The sequence below is a fragment of the Heptranchias perlo genome, chromosome 31, assembly GCF_035084215.1.
Source record: "Heptranchias perlo isolate sHepPer1 chromosome 31, sHepPer1.hap1, whole genome shotgun sequence".
Taxonomy (NCBI): domain Eukaryota; kingdom Metazoa; phylum Chordata; class Chondrichthyes; order Hexanchiformes; family Hexanchidae; genus Heptranchias; species Heptranchias perlo.
The window spans coordinates 14,453,993-14,471,152 of NC_090355.1; the positions used below are offsets into that span (position 1 = coordinate 14,453,993).

Genomic DNA, 17,160 nt, shown 5'->3' on the forward strand with positions numbered 1-17,160 from the left:
CACCTTTGGTTCTTTTGACAATCACCTTAAATCTGTGTCCTCTGGTTCTTGACCCTTCCACCCATGGGAACAGTTCCTCTTTATTTACTTTATCCAAACCCTTCATGATTTTGAACACTTCTATCAAATCTCGTCTTAACCTTCCCTGCTCTAAGGAGAACAACCCCAGCTTTTCCAGTCTATGCACGTAACTGAACTCCACCATCCCTGGAACCATTCTAGTAAATCTTTTCTGCACCCTCTCGAAGGCCTTCACATCCTTCCTAAAGTGCAGTGCCCAGAATAAACACAATACTCCAGTTGTGGCCGAACCAGTGTTTTATAATGGTTCCACATAACTTCCTTGACTTTATACTCTATGCCTCTATTTATAAAGCACAGGATCCCATATGCTTTTTTAACCGCTTTCTCAACCTGTCCTGCCACCTTCAAAGACTTGTGCACATATACCCCCAGGTCTCTCTGTTCATGCACCCAGTTTAGAATTATACCATTTAGTTTACATTGTCTCTCCTCATTCTTCCTGCCAAAATCTATCACTTTGCACTTTTCTGCGTTAAATTTCATCTGCCATGTGTCCGCCCATTCCACCAGCCTGTCTATGTCCTCTTGAAGTCTATGACTATCCTCATCACTGTTTACTACACTTGCAAGTTTTGTGTCATCTGCACATTTTTAAATTGTGCCCTATATACCCAAGTCCAAGTCATTAATATATAATCAAGAAAAGCAGTGGTCCTAGTACTGACCCCTGGTGAACACCACTGTATACCTTCCTACAGTCCGAAAAACAACCTTTCATCACTACCCTGTTTCCTGTCAATTAGCCAATTATCCATGCTGCCACTGCTCCCTTTATTCCACTGGCTTCAATTTTGCTGACAAGCCTATTATGTGGTACTTTATCAAACGCCTTTTGGAAGTCCATATACATATCAACCGTATTGTCCTCATCGACCCTCTGTTACCTCATCAAAAAACTCAATCAAGTTAGTTAAACATGATTTGCCTTTAACAAATCCGTGCTGGCTTTTCTTTATTAATCCACACATGTCCAGGTGACTGTTAACTTTGTCCCGGATTATCGTTTCTAAAAGCTTCCCCACTACTGAGGTTAAATTGACTGGCCTGTCGTTGCTGGGTTTATCCTTACACCCTTTTTTGAACAATGGTGTAACATTTGCATTTCTCCATCCTCTGGCACCACCCCCGTATCTAAGGAGGATTGGAAGACTATGGCCAGCATCTCTGCAATTTCCATCCTTACTTCCCTCAGCAACCTAGGATGCATCTCATCCAGACCAAGTGACTTAACTACTTTAAGTACAGCCAGCCTTTCTAGTGCCTCCTCTTTATCAATTTTTAGCCCATCCAGTATCTCAACTACCTCCTCTTTTACTGTGACTTTGGCAGCATCTTCTTCCTTGGTAAAGACAGATACAAAGTATTCATTTAGGACCTCAGCCACACCCTTTGCCTCCATGCGTAGACCTCCTTTTTGGTCCCACCCCTCCTCTTACAACCTGTTTACTATTTATATTCCACATAGAAGACTTTTGAATTTCCTTTTATATTAGCCGCCAGACTATTCTCATACTCTCTCTTTGCCCCTCTTATTTCCTTTTTCACATCTCCTCTGTACTTTCTATATTCAGCCTAGTTCTCACTTGTATTATCAACCTGACATCTGTCATATGCCCCCTTTTTCTGCTTCATCTTACTCTCTATCTCTTTCATCATCCAGGGAACTCTAGCTTTAGTTGCCCTACCTTTCCCCCTCGTGGGAATGTACCTAGAGTGTACCGGAACCATCTCCTCTTTAATGCCGCGGATTATTCGATTACAGATTTGCCTGCCAATCTTGATTCCAATTTACCCTGGCCAGATCCGTTCTCAACCCACTGAAATTGGCCCTCCTCCAATAAAGTATTTTTACTCTAGATTGCTCCTTGTCCTTTTCCATAGCCTTTCTAAACCTTATAATACTATGATCACTGTTCCCTAAATGTTCCTCCACTGACGCATGCTCCACTTGATCCTCCTCATTCCCCAGAACCAGATCCAGCAATGCCTCCTTCCTTGTTGGGCTGGAAACATAATGATCAAGAAAGTTCTCCTGAACATACTTCAGAAATTCCTCCCCACCTTTGTCCTTTATACGATTACTATCCCAGTCTATATTTGGATAGTTGAAGTCCCCCATTATCACTACTCTATAGCTCTTGCACCTCTCTGTAATTTCCCTGCAAATTTGCTCCTCTATATCCTTCCCACTAGTTGGTGGCCGATAGAATACACCCAGTAGTTTAATAGTGCCTCTATTGTTTCTTAACTCTAACCAAATAGATTTTGTCCTTAACCCCTTAAGGACATCCTCTCTCTCCAGCACTGCAATATTCTCCTTAATCAATACTACCATCCCCCTCCTTTTTATCCTTCCCTATCTTTCCTGAACATCTTGAATCCAGGAATATTTAGTACCGAATCCTGCCCTTTTTTGAGCCAGGTCTCCATTATTGTCACTACATCATATTCCCATGTGGCAATTTGCACCTGCAGTTCACCAACCTTATTTACCACACTTTGTGCATTTACATACATCCACTCTAAACCATCTTAGACCTGCAGGTCTCCCTTCATCAGCTTCAAGCCATAGCGTAAATGTGGAACTACAAGCGTGCAGCCAGTTTAAGGGAGCCAGTTTCAGTAAAGGAAACCTGAGAAGTCGGTCCAATGCATTTGCATGTATATAAAGTATCAGCAGTGGCTCAGGTGGGAACACTCTCGCCTCTGTCACAAGGTTGTGGGTTCAAGTCCCACTCCAGAGATTTGAGCACAAAACCTAAGCTGAAGCTCCTGTTGCAATACTGAGGCGGTGCTGCACTGTCAGAGGTGCCGTCTTTCGGATGAGACATTAACCGAGGCCCCATCTGCCCTCTCAGGTGAGCCTAAAAGATCCCGTGGCACTATTTGGAAGAGCAGGGGAATTATCACCAGTGTCCTGGCCAATATTTATCCCTCAACCAACAACGCTAAAGACTGATTGTCTAGTCATCTATCTCATTGCTGTTTGTGGGACCTTGCCGTGTGCAACTTGGCTGCCGCGTTTCCTACATTACAACAGTGATTGCACTTCAAAAGGACTTCATTGACTGTAAGGTGCTTTGGGATGTCCAGAGGTTATGAAAGGCACTAAATAAATGCAAGTCTTTCTTTTTCTTTCAGCCATCAGGCTTCCTCATTACTTGGCGGATCCCAGTATGACTTGCACCCGCCTGAAAAGTTAAAAAGGGGAGAGTGCTGCACAAGGTCTGACTTCCAAGGAAACAAGCACCCCAAGAAGCTGGTAAGCAACACTCTTGCAGGCATTTGACAACTCTTGCTTGGAGCTATGCCAGTCTCCCCTTTATAGCAACAAAAGCAGACAATATAACCACTACGGTTTCCAGCTCACACCATTCTACTAATACTGCTGGCATGGTAACAACAGCAGAAGTGAGAAGCAGAAGGTTGTTATAATGGTGCTAAACAGGTGTGAAAAGATTAAAGGATTAACTCAATGGCGAGCTCTGTTGTTCATCTGCTAGCACGTTTATAGATCAATGATGGTCTTAATAATAAACAGGCTTCATAAAAAATCTTTAGGTCAGGCACGATGGTATGTTAAATTCAGATTGGGTATTCTATTCATTATTGTGGTTATGTTAAGACCCAGTGCTTTAATCCAAGCTTAGTATTATGCAGAATGTATGTAGATGGATTTAGAGGAGTTGCTGCTTCATGCTGGCAGTCTGCTCAGTTATTCATCCTTCTATTAAGAGTAATAACCCTCTTGCCTGGTTAGGTGCAGCTGCAACAACGGCACCATCCAGGACTGAGCAGTCTGCTTGACAGGCAGCCCAATCACCACCTTAAACATTCACTCCCTCCACCACTGACGCACCGTGGCTGCAGTGTGTACCATCTACAGGATGCACTGCAGCAACTCACCAAGGCTTCTTCCAAACCCGCAACCTCTACCACCGAGAAGGATAAAGGCAGTAGGTGCATGGAAACACCACCATCTCCAAGTTCCCCTCCTAGTCACACACCATCCTGACTTGGACATACCGCCGTTCCTTCATCATTGCTGGTTCAAAATCCTGGAAATCCCTCCCTACCTATGAGCACTGTGGGAGAACCTTCACTATATGGACTGCAGCAGTTCACCACCTTCCACTTTTATAATACATATTTATAAATAAATACACAAACAACATGTGCGCTGGCTTCTGGGATTTGTGTTGTGCGTCAGGTGTGAATTGGGACCAGGAGGGTAGGTATGGTTTACCTGCTGCTGACTTGGAACCCAGGGGCCTCGAAACTGGATTGGGCACCTAAGGGTCCAATATGGCAGGCAGTATCTGATCCTCTGCCATTTCTATGTTTCTACCTCTCTAACTCTGTTTTTTTTTTGTTTGTTGTTTTTTTTTTGGTGATTTGTATATTCTGTGAGACCTGGCAGGTAACACCTGTCTGTCTGCACACTGATTGCCTTGGCAACGGGCAGTTGAAAAAACTGTCTGTACTCACCAAGCATTGTTCTGTGAATTATAAATGCGATTTCATCTCGAGGATTTCATTTTCACATCGTTCACCTGACGAAGGAGGAAGCCTCCGAAAGCTTGTGAATTTAAAATAAAATTGCTGGACTATAACTTGGTGTTGTAAAATTGTTTACAATTTGAAATGTACTGTAAGGTGCTTTAATGCTGTATTGCCATAAGGTAAAGGTTTCTAAGCAGAGAAATGTTCACTAACATGATCGAAGAGAAATTCCTTTGCGTCTGCCATGGAAAATAAATTGTTTATGTATTGCTGAATTGAGAATAAGATTCAGAAAACTGCCTGGTGCAGTTCTCCTGTGTACAGCTTCCCCCAATATTCTCCCCTCCTTTCCTGAAGGTGTTGATTTATGCTCAGGTCGGTTCCACTGGAGCTGGTAACTTTAGTACCTTATTCAAGCAGACATGCTCCATGTGGAAGTCAAGGCAACGAGTACCGTCAGGCTATATGACCACAGGAAACATGACCACAGGAAACATTTCTGTGCTCCCTCAACATCGCTGCAGTTTCTGGCAGGGATCACCGCACAACTGTCAAGAGCAGGATTCCTGAGTAACCGTTTTTCCTTTTTGCTAACCCAGTTAGAGGCCAAAAGTAGCAACCCAGCTGCCAACCTAGCTGAGACCATCTAACTCAGCACATACTGCGCATCTAACTTGGGACGTCCTTGGTCTGTAGGGTTCAGTTCCATACTGGGCAGTTCATTTACCAACTGTTACGAACATACGACTTAAGAGCAAGAGTAGGCCATTCGGCCCCTCAAGCCTGCTTTGTCATTTGATAAGAAGTTCGGATGAAGATTTCGATGCAGGCCATTCCTACTATTCCCAACCTAAAATATCCCCAATTTGGATAAAATATATAGAAATTAAATACAAGTAGGTATCACAATACTAAACACTCAATAAATCCTTAAGGCAAATGGCAAATGTAGTCAAATAGAAGGATATGATGAATGGGTGAGATGAGGCTTGTGTGGAGCATAAACTCTGGCATAGACCAGTTGGGCCGAATGGCCTGTTTTGGTGCTGTAATTTCTACATAAAAATAAAACTGGAGTGCAGTACCTTCCTGCTAAAGGCTCACATTAAAGAACCATTGCCCTGACTTTGCACGTACTGTGATTTTATTACTAGTCTTGAGCACTGAAATAAGATATACATCAAAATAATAACTGTGTAGGCCAGGCTCAAGTATTTTTTCTGAAGGATCTGCCTTCCCCCATTTTGTGAAATGCAATGTGACTCAGTGCACCTGGGGAGACGTTTGAATAATTGTTTTAAGTTGCAGTTTAGAAATGTCATGTTGAAGCCTTGTAAATTTTTAATAAAGTGCTGGCAGTTTTCTAAGATGAGCATTGATTAGCTCTCACTGCAAGGCTTATCGGAGTTTCCTGTACTGACGTGCTTGCAAAATATATGAAAACATACTGCAAACGAGTTGAAAATCAATGTTCGTAACTAACTCTTATTGACTTTTTGCTCATTTAGACATATACTTACTCTTTTTCTCATGTTTTGAGTCAACATGTTTACGAACACCCTTTCCAATTTGGGGTTGAATTTGAAAATGAAGATGGGTCTCTAACCTCAGATGTTATTTTAGAAGTTTCACGGCTGATTTTCCTCTCTGTGCTTCTGCAGGACAATCGACAGGCACAATATGCTTATGGGGACCAGGAGGGGATGGGTGCCCATTATTTACTTGGGCACACCCATTTATATGCCCTGAATATAGGCCCAGAGTAGGGCTGTGTGGTCTGGAACTACACTTCCAGCTACTGGCAATGTAGCCTTCTGACTGCTGGGGGACAACAGCCAAAAGGCCCCAAGACCCAAAAATCATCAGAATGCGATGGGGGCGGAATTAATAAGAAAGTGAGGCGAGGACCAAGAACATCCCTTTCACCTCACCAAAACTCCAGACACAGGCCCAGTTATGTCAAATTGAAGAGGAAGTCCCAGGATATTACTGTGTTGGTGGGGCTGACTCAGTGGATCTTTGCCCCCGTTTCCACTTTGCTGAGTCTGAGAACTGAACGTTCCCAGAGGCAACGAAAAGGAACATTTCTGCTCTTGTTTTTTGGCTGAGTGAATGGAATTTTGGAAATCCTACAAGGTATCAATCACAGAGTGAGGATTCAAGAGCATTAATCTAGACCTAGAAGTTCCTATACTCACAAGAATTTAGGCTTTTCTTAAGAGTAACATCAGCAATGTAAGCAGTGAGGTAACTTAATGATTAATAGCCAATTTAGGTCTGAAGCTTGCCACTGATGGGATCTTCAAAATCAGTTACAAAAGGTCAATATAAACAAAATGGCATCTGTTGTGGTCGACAAGTGCACTGCCAAAATGGTGGTTTCAACCCAGGCCTCCAATGGCAGCATAAACGCCAACATCTTGCAGACAGAAATGACCAAAGAACATGGCCACAGGTAGACTGAAGGGCATTCAACCTCCTCTGCACAGGCCAGCAAAACAGTTTGGGTCAGCTTGTACAGATCTTCCCCAGCTATTGGAGAACGTACTTACTTTGTTTTAAAGTTGATCTGGTCGTGGTAAGACCCACCCTGCACTGCCCCTATAAATGGGGCAATGCCTACAGCAATAAGACTGGGAGTAGCCAACGCAGAACCACTTAAGGAAGTGATTGATACAGTATAATCTTTCACTCTCTTCCTTCACACTGAACAAAAATGCTACAAATAGTTTTTTTTAAATAATAAGAGTATTAAGCAGTTCTACTTCTAGTTGGTCAAAGGAGTGAATGAATAAGAACAAAAGCTTATCGCTTAAAGTAGCCTGCCAACTTCAACATATTGGTCGTGACATCACTGTATTACTGATAATCCTCTAGGCTGTTCTCAGTATGTAAAAAGTACAAAGCACTTAGTGAACAGGTCTCAGCATGATACCGAATCAAATCCTCACCTAGATCTAAGTTAAAGCAAGAGATAGAGGGGCTAAAGCACTGGGGAAAAGATCACACTGCCACAGTCTTCTAATAGAGAATCTGGCAGGATAGATGCACTCTGCAAAATGAACCTTTCCCTAGCATTAATCACTGCAAATATCAAAAACAGTAGAACATGTTAAGAAATATGTCAGCTTCCAAGCAAACAATTAAAATACATTTTGTATGAAAGTCCACTTCAAATTAATTAAATCAACTTAATCAACACTGCTCCAGACACAAAAAACATTCCTTTTCACTGCAGAGATTAACCGTATAAACCCATAATTATTTTTAAACAACATTTTTAAGTACTTTGTGATTCATCTCTGACCTCCTTATTTTACAATAACCTGCTAATGGCCACATCTTCGTATTTCACAGTTTCTCCAAGGGTGTAGGAAGCATCTGCGACTTAGACAATTGTGTGCAAGTTTATCTCAGAGTCAACTCAGCAGCAGCTTGGAGGGATTAAAAACATCGCTCATTCAATGCCAATTTACCCAGTGGATAGCAGCAGGTCTGTCAATATCTACAAGGTAAGTGTCTGTACTCGAGTCCCAGGAGATGCTAAGTCAAGCAGTTGTTGGGGAGGGGGGAGGGCAGGCAGAATTGATCTGTTGGTGTCCGAAATTCAAATTTCTAGCTATACCCCTTAGTTTCTGATGCAGAGCAGGCTGATGAGGTACCTGAAAATTAATGGAAGACGGTAGCTGTGTGGAAATATTTTGCAGTGCAGTAACACAAAGCACAAACCACATCTAGCGGCACAAAGCCATTACTGCACAATTTATCTTTGTGGTCAATATTAACATTGCTCAAAATCAAAACCAAACTATGGGGTGCCATATGTAAAGATGGTGAGCTGGGAGGAAGATTACAGAAGTTGAAGTTTTATGGTCTAGAAAGAAGGTGGCTAAAGGGAAGGAAGGACCTCACTGAGATTCATTCAAACCAATTAGCATTTTATGTGTCAAATCAAGAATACCAATTTAAATTAAGCCAGGGAAGTAAGACCAGAGGATGTAAATGGAAATAGTATTAAGTTAGAACAGACATCAAGGAAAAACGTTTAGGGATATATACTAAGCAAGGTAGTAGAGGCAAAAACATTGGAGGTATTCAAACTATAATTAGGCCACAATGGGAGACTTGAGGGCCAGTTTTCCGAATGCACGGTGCCAACGTGGAATCACCATCAGCCAGCAACACACATTCATAGACTGGCCATTTAACGTACTAGAGGGTTGAACTTCAATGGGATAGATAGCCTTTTCTCATCCCTAACTTTTCTAATGACACTTCAATTGAAGCTAATCTTAATTCGGTTCTAAGGTACATCCAATCAGTTGCTTCTGTTGCTTCCCCCACTTCCCCTTGCCCATTCAGTCAAACCTCTCCCCAGTTCAATTTCCACCTGAACCCATGTCTCTCTTTCTCATTTCTCCCACTCCCGCCTTCTCCAAGCTCATCTCCATGTAGCCTACCTCCTGCTCCCTTGACCCCATTCCCACTAAACTACCAATTCCCTTCCTACGCCCCATTTTAGCTGATATTGTAAATGGTTTCCGCTCCACATGCACTGTCCCCCCTACCTTTCAAATCTGTCGTCATCACCCCTCTCTTCAAGAAAACCACTCTCAAAGCTCTCTGTCCTCACAGACTATCCCCCCAACTCCAACCTCTCTTTCCTCTCCATGATCCTTGACCATGTTGTTACTTCCCAGATCCATGCCCACCTCTCCCACAATTCTGTATGAATCCCTCCAATCAGGTTTCCACTCCTCACAGCATTGAAATGGCCTTCCTCGAAGGCATAAATGACATACTCTGTGACCGTGACTATGACCAAGATAGATTATTTCTCCTCATCCTCTATGATCTCTCTGTAGCCTGTAAAGACCTTCCCCAGCCACTGGAGAAAGCACAACTGGCCACACCATTCTCCTCCAATACATCTCCTCTATTGTCTAACTCCATGGGACTGTCCTTGCTATGCTTCACTCTTATCTGTCCGATTGTAGCTACAGCATCTCTAGCAATGGCTTCTCTTACCACCTGCGCACCATCACCTTGAGGGTGTCCCCCGAGGATCCATTCTTCACCTGCTCCACTTACTCACCTACACGCTGCCTACTGATGACATCATTCAAAGCCATGGGGCTAGCTACCACTTGCATGGTAATGGCACCCACCTCCAACTCTCTACCACCTCTCTCAACCCCTCCACTGCCTGTGTGTTGTCAAATGTAAGGAATCTTACAATACCAGGTTATAGTCCAACAGTTTTATTTGAAAATCACAAGCTTTCGGAGATTATCTCCTTCGTCAGGTGAGTGAGTGAATGAAGGGTTCTCAAATCGCATATCTTATATTAGGCTGGGACACAATCACACCAATCAAAGGTGTCGTTGGTGTTCAGACAGGTTAGCCACGGAAAACAGTACGTCCCAGTATACTGAATACACAATGGGTCAGATTACACAGACAAAGAGAAAAAGAGACCCGAAAGGCAGAGAGAGAGAATGTCCAGTTGTATTAAAAACAGATAACTTTTTTTTCCTGCTGTTGGGGTTACATGTAGCGTGACATGAACCCAAGATCCCGGTTGAGGCCGTCCTCATGGGTGCGGAACTTGGCTATCAATTTCTGCTCGACGATTTTGCGTTGTCGTGTGTCTCGAAGGCCGCCTTGGAGAACGCTTACCCGAAGATCGGTGGCTGAATGTCCTTGACTGCTGAAGTGTTCCCCGACTGGGAGGGAACACTTTAGCAGTCAAGGACATTCAGCCACCGATCTTCGGGTAAGCGTTCTCCAAGGCGGCCTTCGAGACACACGACAACGCAAAATCGTCGAGCAGAAATTGATAGCCAAGTTCCGCACCCATGAGGATGGCCTCAACCGGGATCTTGGGTTCATGTCACGCTACACGTAACCCCACCAGCAGGAAAAAAAAGTTATCTGTTTTTAATACAACTGGACACTCTCTCTCTCTCTCTCTCTCTGCCTTTCGGGTCTCTTTCTCTCTTTGTCTGTGTAATCTGACCCATTGTGTATTCAGTATACTGGGACGTACTGTTTTCCGTGGCTAACCTGTCTGAACACCAACGACACCTTTGATTGGTGTGATTGTGTCCCAGCCTAATATAAGATATGCGATTTGAGAACCCTTCATTCACTCACTCACCCGACGAAGGAGATAATCTCTGAAAGCTTGTGATTTTCAAATAAAACTGTTGGACAATAACCTGGTGTTGTAAGATTCCTTACATTTGTCCACCCCAGTCCATCACCGGCATCTCCACATCATGTGTGTTGTCAGACTGCTTATCCAACATTCAATCTTGGATGAGCCATCATTTTCTCCGGTTAAGATCAAATTCAACATTTTTGGTTCCTGTCCCAAACCAGACTGTTAGTAACCTCGGAGCCCCACTCAACCATGAGCTGAGCTTTCAACCTCATATCTTTTCCATCACAAAGACTGTCTGCTTCCACCTAGAATTATAGAATGGTAACAGCACGGAGGAGGCCATTTGGCCCGTCAAGCCCATGCCGGCTCTCAGCAACAGCAATCCAGCTAGTCCCACTCCCCTGCCCTTTCCCCATAGCCCTGCAATTTTTTTCCCTTCAAGTACTTATCCAATTCCCTTTTGAAAGCCACGATTGAATCTGCCTCCACCACCCTTTCAGGCAGCGCATTCCAGATCATAACCATTCTCTGTGTAAAAAAGTTTTTCCTCATGTCACCTTTGGTTCTTTTGCCAATCAGCTCAAATCTGTGTCCTATGGTTCTCGACCCTTCCACTGTTGGGAACAGTTTCTCTTATCTACTCTCCCTAGACCCCTCATAATTTTGTACACCTCTATCAAATATCCTCCTAACCTTTTCTGCTCTTAGGAGAACAACTCCAGCTTCTCCAGTCGATCCAAGTAAATGAACTCCCTCATCCCTGGAATCATTCTAGTAAATCTCTTCTGCACCCTCTCTAAGGCCTTCACATCCTTCCTAAAGTGTGATGCCCAGAATTGGACACAATACTCCAGTTGTGGCCAAACAAGTGTTTTATAAAGGTTCATCATAACCTCCTTGCCTCGATTTATAAAGCCCAGGATCCCAAAGGCTTTTTTAACTGCTTTCTCAACCTGTCCTGACACCTTCAACGACCCATGCTCATATACCCCCAGGTCTCTCTGATCCTGCACCCCTTTAGTTTATATTGCCTCTCCTCGTTCTTCCTACCAAAATGTCTCACTTCGCACTTCTCTGCATTAAATGTCCCCTTGAAATCTATCACTGTCCTCCTCACTGTTCACTACATTTCCAGGTTTTGTGTCATCTGCAAATTTTGAAATTGTGCCCTGTACACCCATGTCCAAGTCATTAATATATATCAAGAAAAGCAACGGTCCAAGTACTGACCCCTGGGGAATACCACTGTATACCTTCCTACAGTCCGAAAAACAATTGTTCACCACTACACTCTGTTTCCTGTCAATTAGCCAATTTCGATCCATGCTGCCACTGTCCCCTTTTATTCCATGGGCTTCAACTTTGCTGACAAGCCTATTATGTGATACTTTATCAAATGCCTTTTAGAAGTCCATATACACCACATCAACTGCATTTACCTCATCAACCCTCTCTGTTACCTCATCAAAAAACTCAATCAAGTTAGTTTAACACGATTTGCCTTTAACAAATCCATGCTGGATTTCCTTAATCAATCCACACTTGTCCAAGTGACTGTTAATTTTGTCCCGGATTATCGTTTCTAAAAGCTTCCCCACCACTGAGGTTAAACTGACTGGCCTGTAATTGCTGGATTTGTGCTTACACCCTTTTTTGAACAAGGAGGATTGGAAGATTATGGCGAGTACCTCTGCGATTTCCACCCTTACTTGCCTCAGCAACCTGGGATGCATCCCATCCGGACTTGGTGACTTATCTACTTTAAGTACAGCTAGCCCTTCCAGTACCTCCACTTTATCAATTTTTAGCCCATCCAGTATCTCAACTACCTTCTCTTTTACTGTGACTTTGGCAGCATCTTCTTCCTTGGTAAAGACAGATGCAAAGTACTCATTCAGTACCTCAACCATGCGCTCTACCTCCATGAGCAGGTCTCCTTTTTGGTCCCTAATTGGCCCCACCCCTCCTCTTACTACCCATTTACTATTTATACGCGTATATAAAACTTTTGGATTCCCTTTTATGATAGTTACTAGTCTATTCTCATACTCTCTCTTTGCCCCTCTTATTTCCTTTTTCACTTCCTCTCTGAACTTTCTATATTCAGCCTAGTTCTCACTTGTATTATCAACCTGACATCTGTCATATGCCCCCTTTTCCTGCTTCATCTTACTTTCTATCTTTTTCATCATCCAGGGAACTCTAGCTTTGGTTGCCGTACCTTTCCCCCTCGTGGGAATGTACCTAGAGTGTACCCGAACCATCGCCTCATTAATCGATTACAGTTTTGCCTGCCAATCTTGATTCCAATTTACCCGGGTCAGATCCGTTCCCAACCCATTGAAATTGGCCCTCCTTCAATAAAGTATTTTTACTCTAGATTGCTCCTTGTCCTTTTCCATAGCTATTCGAAACCTTATGATACTATGATCACTGTTTCCTAAATGTTCCCCCATTGACACTTGCTCCACTTGACCCTCCTCATTCCCCAAATCCAGCAATGCTTCCGTCCTCGTTGGGCCAGAAACGTACTGATCAAGGAAGTTCTCCTGAACACACTACAGAAATTCTTCCCCCTCTCCACCCTTCACACTATTACTATCCCAGTCTATATTAAGATAATTGAAGTCCCCCAATGTCACGACTTTATGGTTCTTGCACCTCTCTGTAATTTCCCTGCAAATTTGTTCTTCTATATCCTTCCCACGAATTGGTGGCCTCCAGAATACACCCAGTAGTGCAATGACACCTCTATAGTTTCTTAACTCTAACCAAATAGATTCTGTCCTTGACCACTCCAGGACATCCTTTCTCTCCAGCACTGCAATATTCTCCTTAATCAATACTGCCACCCATCTCGTTTCTTTCCTTCCCTATCTTTCCTGAACACCTTGAATCTAGTGCCCAATCCTGCCCTTTTTTGAGCCAGGTCTCTGTTATCGCCACATCATCATATTCCCATGTGGCAATTTGCACCTTCAGCTCACCAACCTTATTTACCACGCTTCGTGCATTTACACACATATCTTAGACCTTCTTGTATTCTCTCTTAGTCTGATCCCACCTAATACCATACTATTTCTTACTCTATTGCTATCTGCCTCTCTGAATCCTTTGTGCACCTTGTTTCCCCTTTCCAGTGCTACGTTCTGGTGCCCAACCCCCCGCCAAATTAGTTTAAACCTTCCCCCACAGTACTACTGAACCTCCCCACGAGGACACTGGTCCCAGCTCTGTTGAGGTGCAACCCGTCTGGCCTGTACAGGTCCCACCTCCCCCAGAACCGGTCGCAATGCCCCAGGAATCTAAAGCCCTCCCTCCTGCACCATCTCTCCAGCCATGCATTCATCTGCTCTATCCTCCTACTTCTATACTCACCTCCATGACATTGTCCACTTCCATTCCTACATCAGCCCGCCAGCAGCTGAAAACTTCATTCATGCTTTTACCACCTCCAGACTCAATTAGTCTGTCCTGGTAGATCTCTCATTCTCCACCTTCTGTAAACTTCAGCTCATCCAAAACTGTACTGCTTATATCCTATCCTGCAACAAGTACCACTCACCGATCACCCCTGTCCTTGCTGAGCTAAATTGGGTTCCAGTCTGCAGCACCTTAAATTTAAAATGATCAATCTCATGCCTAAATTCGTCCACGGCCTTGCCACCTCTAAAGGGAGAGGGACTAATTAGATAGCTCTTTCAAAGGGCAGGCACAAGCACTGGCACGATGGGCTGAATGGCCTCCTTGTGAGCTGCACGATTCTAACTCTGTAACCATCTCCAGCCCGAAAATCCGCACCCCCGTTCCTGAGTTCAGACTCTTGTGCACATCCCCTCCATTTGCCCCACCATTGGTTGCCGTGCCCTCAGCCACCGAAGTCCCACTCTTTAGAAATCTCTATCTCTCCTCCTCTTTTAAGTCCTTCCTTAAAAACCACCTCTTTGACAACTATTTGATCACCGCTGCTAATACAGTCCCACCCTACCATGTTCTGCCCATTATAAGTAGTGGCTGGTTAAACCATAATAGATTAAGTCTCCTCATTTCAATCTCAGTGTTAAGCCTCCTCACTTTGTTTCCCTAACAGAATGAAGCTAGCTAACATATTCTCTTACTCGCGCTTACTGTATTATAAATAACGCTTTTGTAATTGACTCCTATGGGACTGGCAAATAGTTAGCGCTATTTGCCCGATAGAGGTGACTGACCCTGATAAGCGTGGATGGAATAAATGGTGGGGACTGTATCTCCTTCTTGGGCTTGACATCCATTCCCCCCCTTACGTCTGTGAAGCACTTAGGGACATTTTTTAAATGTTAAAGGCACTCTATGAATGCAAGTTGTGATTGTTGTTTAACAGGGTTCCATTGTGTAACAAACATCCTTACTCTTTTATTACTGAAGACTGGTCTTATTACTGAGATGTTGATAGACAGTAAATACTTCATTACCCGTTATTAAAAATACAGTAGGAAATTAAATTTGGAACGATGTACAAACTAATGATCTAAATTCAAAATCTGCTCCCAGAAGTGACCTTCCCCCATTGTTCCACGTCACAAAATGCCAGAAGTTCAAATGTTCTGTGTGAGGTTCAGTTAAATTTGACATCCAGTATTTTGTATATGGGTTGGTGGCCATCAAAGTGAAGGCTGACAGTGCAGGAGAATGGAGCATCGGTACACTCCACATCCCTGTGATAGAAATTTCTATTTTTGTTCAACTCTGTTTGGATCTATTAATCTGGAGAGTTGAAGCACAAGAACAGTAAGGGGAGGGAGGGGCCATTTCTTCAGATTTCCTGTCAATCTGAGATGTTTTGTTCTGATTTTTGAAAGCTTGATGAAGGGCTGACACCTTCTCTTTCCAGTGCAGTTCTTCAGCACTTGGTAAATTAAAATAGTCCTGATATAATTTCATGTGGTGTGCAATGTATAATGGTCTGTAACTGGTGCTATAATGAAAAGGACTCCCAGGGTTTGATTAGAAATAATGAAGGGGTATTTGACAGTATCATTATGGAAGTGTAGTAATAATACACATCGAATGGCATCAGAGAGAGCTTTCACAGAAGGTAGCCATTTTATAGAGGTTCTATAATCCCTGTACCCTAGGAGAATCCTTCTTTGGTATTACTGGAATAACACGCCATGCAAAATGAATATAATTTCCGCATTAGCTTTAGTTACAATGGCTTGACAAAGTCAAATATCAGATAAAAGGGTTGATCCGATGAATTAACTATTACACTTTCATATGGGTTTGATGCCACACCATAATTACTGTTCAGGCAGATCTGATTTCACGAAGGTTTCATTTTCTAACACAAAGGCTTCACAGCTATTGATGTGTGATATATTTTATATGCTTTTTAGCTGCTCCTTATTAGGACACTGTCCCTAATCTGTAATTCTTCTGCAGATGTGACTTTTGGTTAATGGCTGAAAAGTGGGTATAAGAATTATTAGTCTTTACAGAGTTCAAATTTTGCTATTTAGAAATAAACAGCGATACTTATGGGGGTGAATTTCCATGGGAAGATTCTCCTGATTGGCTGCCGCAACTTCCACCAAAGTTTTGGTAGCCTGTGGCGAGAACACCTAAGGAAATTCCCGGCTACATCTCCAGTTGCAAATGAAGCGAAGTCCACTTATAGCAACAGCCTGTTAATAAGAACTTGACAAATATTCCACTCATTTACCTGTTGTAAAATCACATTCTAACATAACAACCTTTGATCCTGGGGTGGGGTGGGGGGTGACTTATTCACTGGTGTGAGCTTTATAGTACTTGATAAGCATATGGGATGCTAAGTACTCGACAGTGATTCTAATTGTTTGGTGCCATGTTCCCAGCAGGCAGGCAGGGTTAAAATCGACCCTTTAGTTTCAAAATCATTGCGCGACTTAACGTTTTTACATTTAAAACTCTAGCTTACACTAGTATCATGTCAGTCACAAAACTGAACCTACAGACTTACAGGGGTCATTATACAAATTATTTTGCCCACCACAGAGCTTTGCCTGCCAGGAATAAAAATTTGTAGAATTATCTCATATAAGGGGGGTCTGGAGTATCCTTTATTATGGAAAATGTGATCCGTTCTAATGTAGAGTCCACCTGAAATGTTAACCTACCTTTCTCATACAGATGCAGACTGTTTTCATTTCAGATTTCCAATAGCCAGAATTTGTCTTTTCAACCTCTATTCAGATTAGTAATCTCTTATTCAGACTTTTAAAAATTAATTCTGGGGATGTGGACATCGCTGGTAAGGCCAGCATTTATTGCCCATCCCTAGTTGCCTGTTAGAAAACGGTGGTGGGCCTTCTTTTTGACCTGTGACAGTCCATGTGGTGAAGGTACTCCCAGAGTGCTGTTAGGTAGGGTGTTCCAGGATTTTG

General features: G+C 43.1%; 1 protein-coding gene across 1 annotated transcript in view; it reads right to left on the reverse strand.

Annotated features, from left to right (window-relative positions):
- cacna1ba (calcium channel, voltage-dependent, N type, alpha 1B subunit, a) overlaps positions 1-17,160 on the reverse strand; it is a 518,974-nt gene that overhangs the window by 197,790 nt on the left and 304,024 nt on the right. The gene's annotated exons all lie outside the window — the stretch shown is intronic.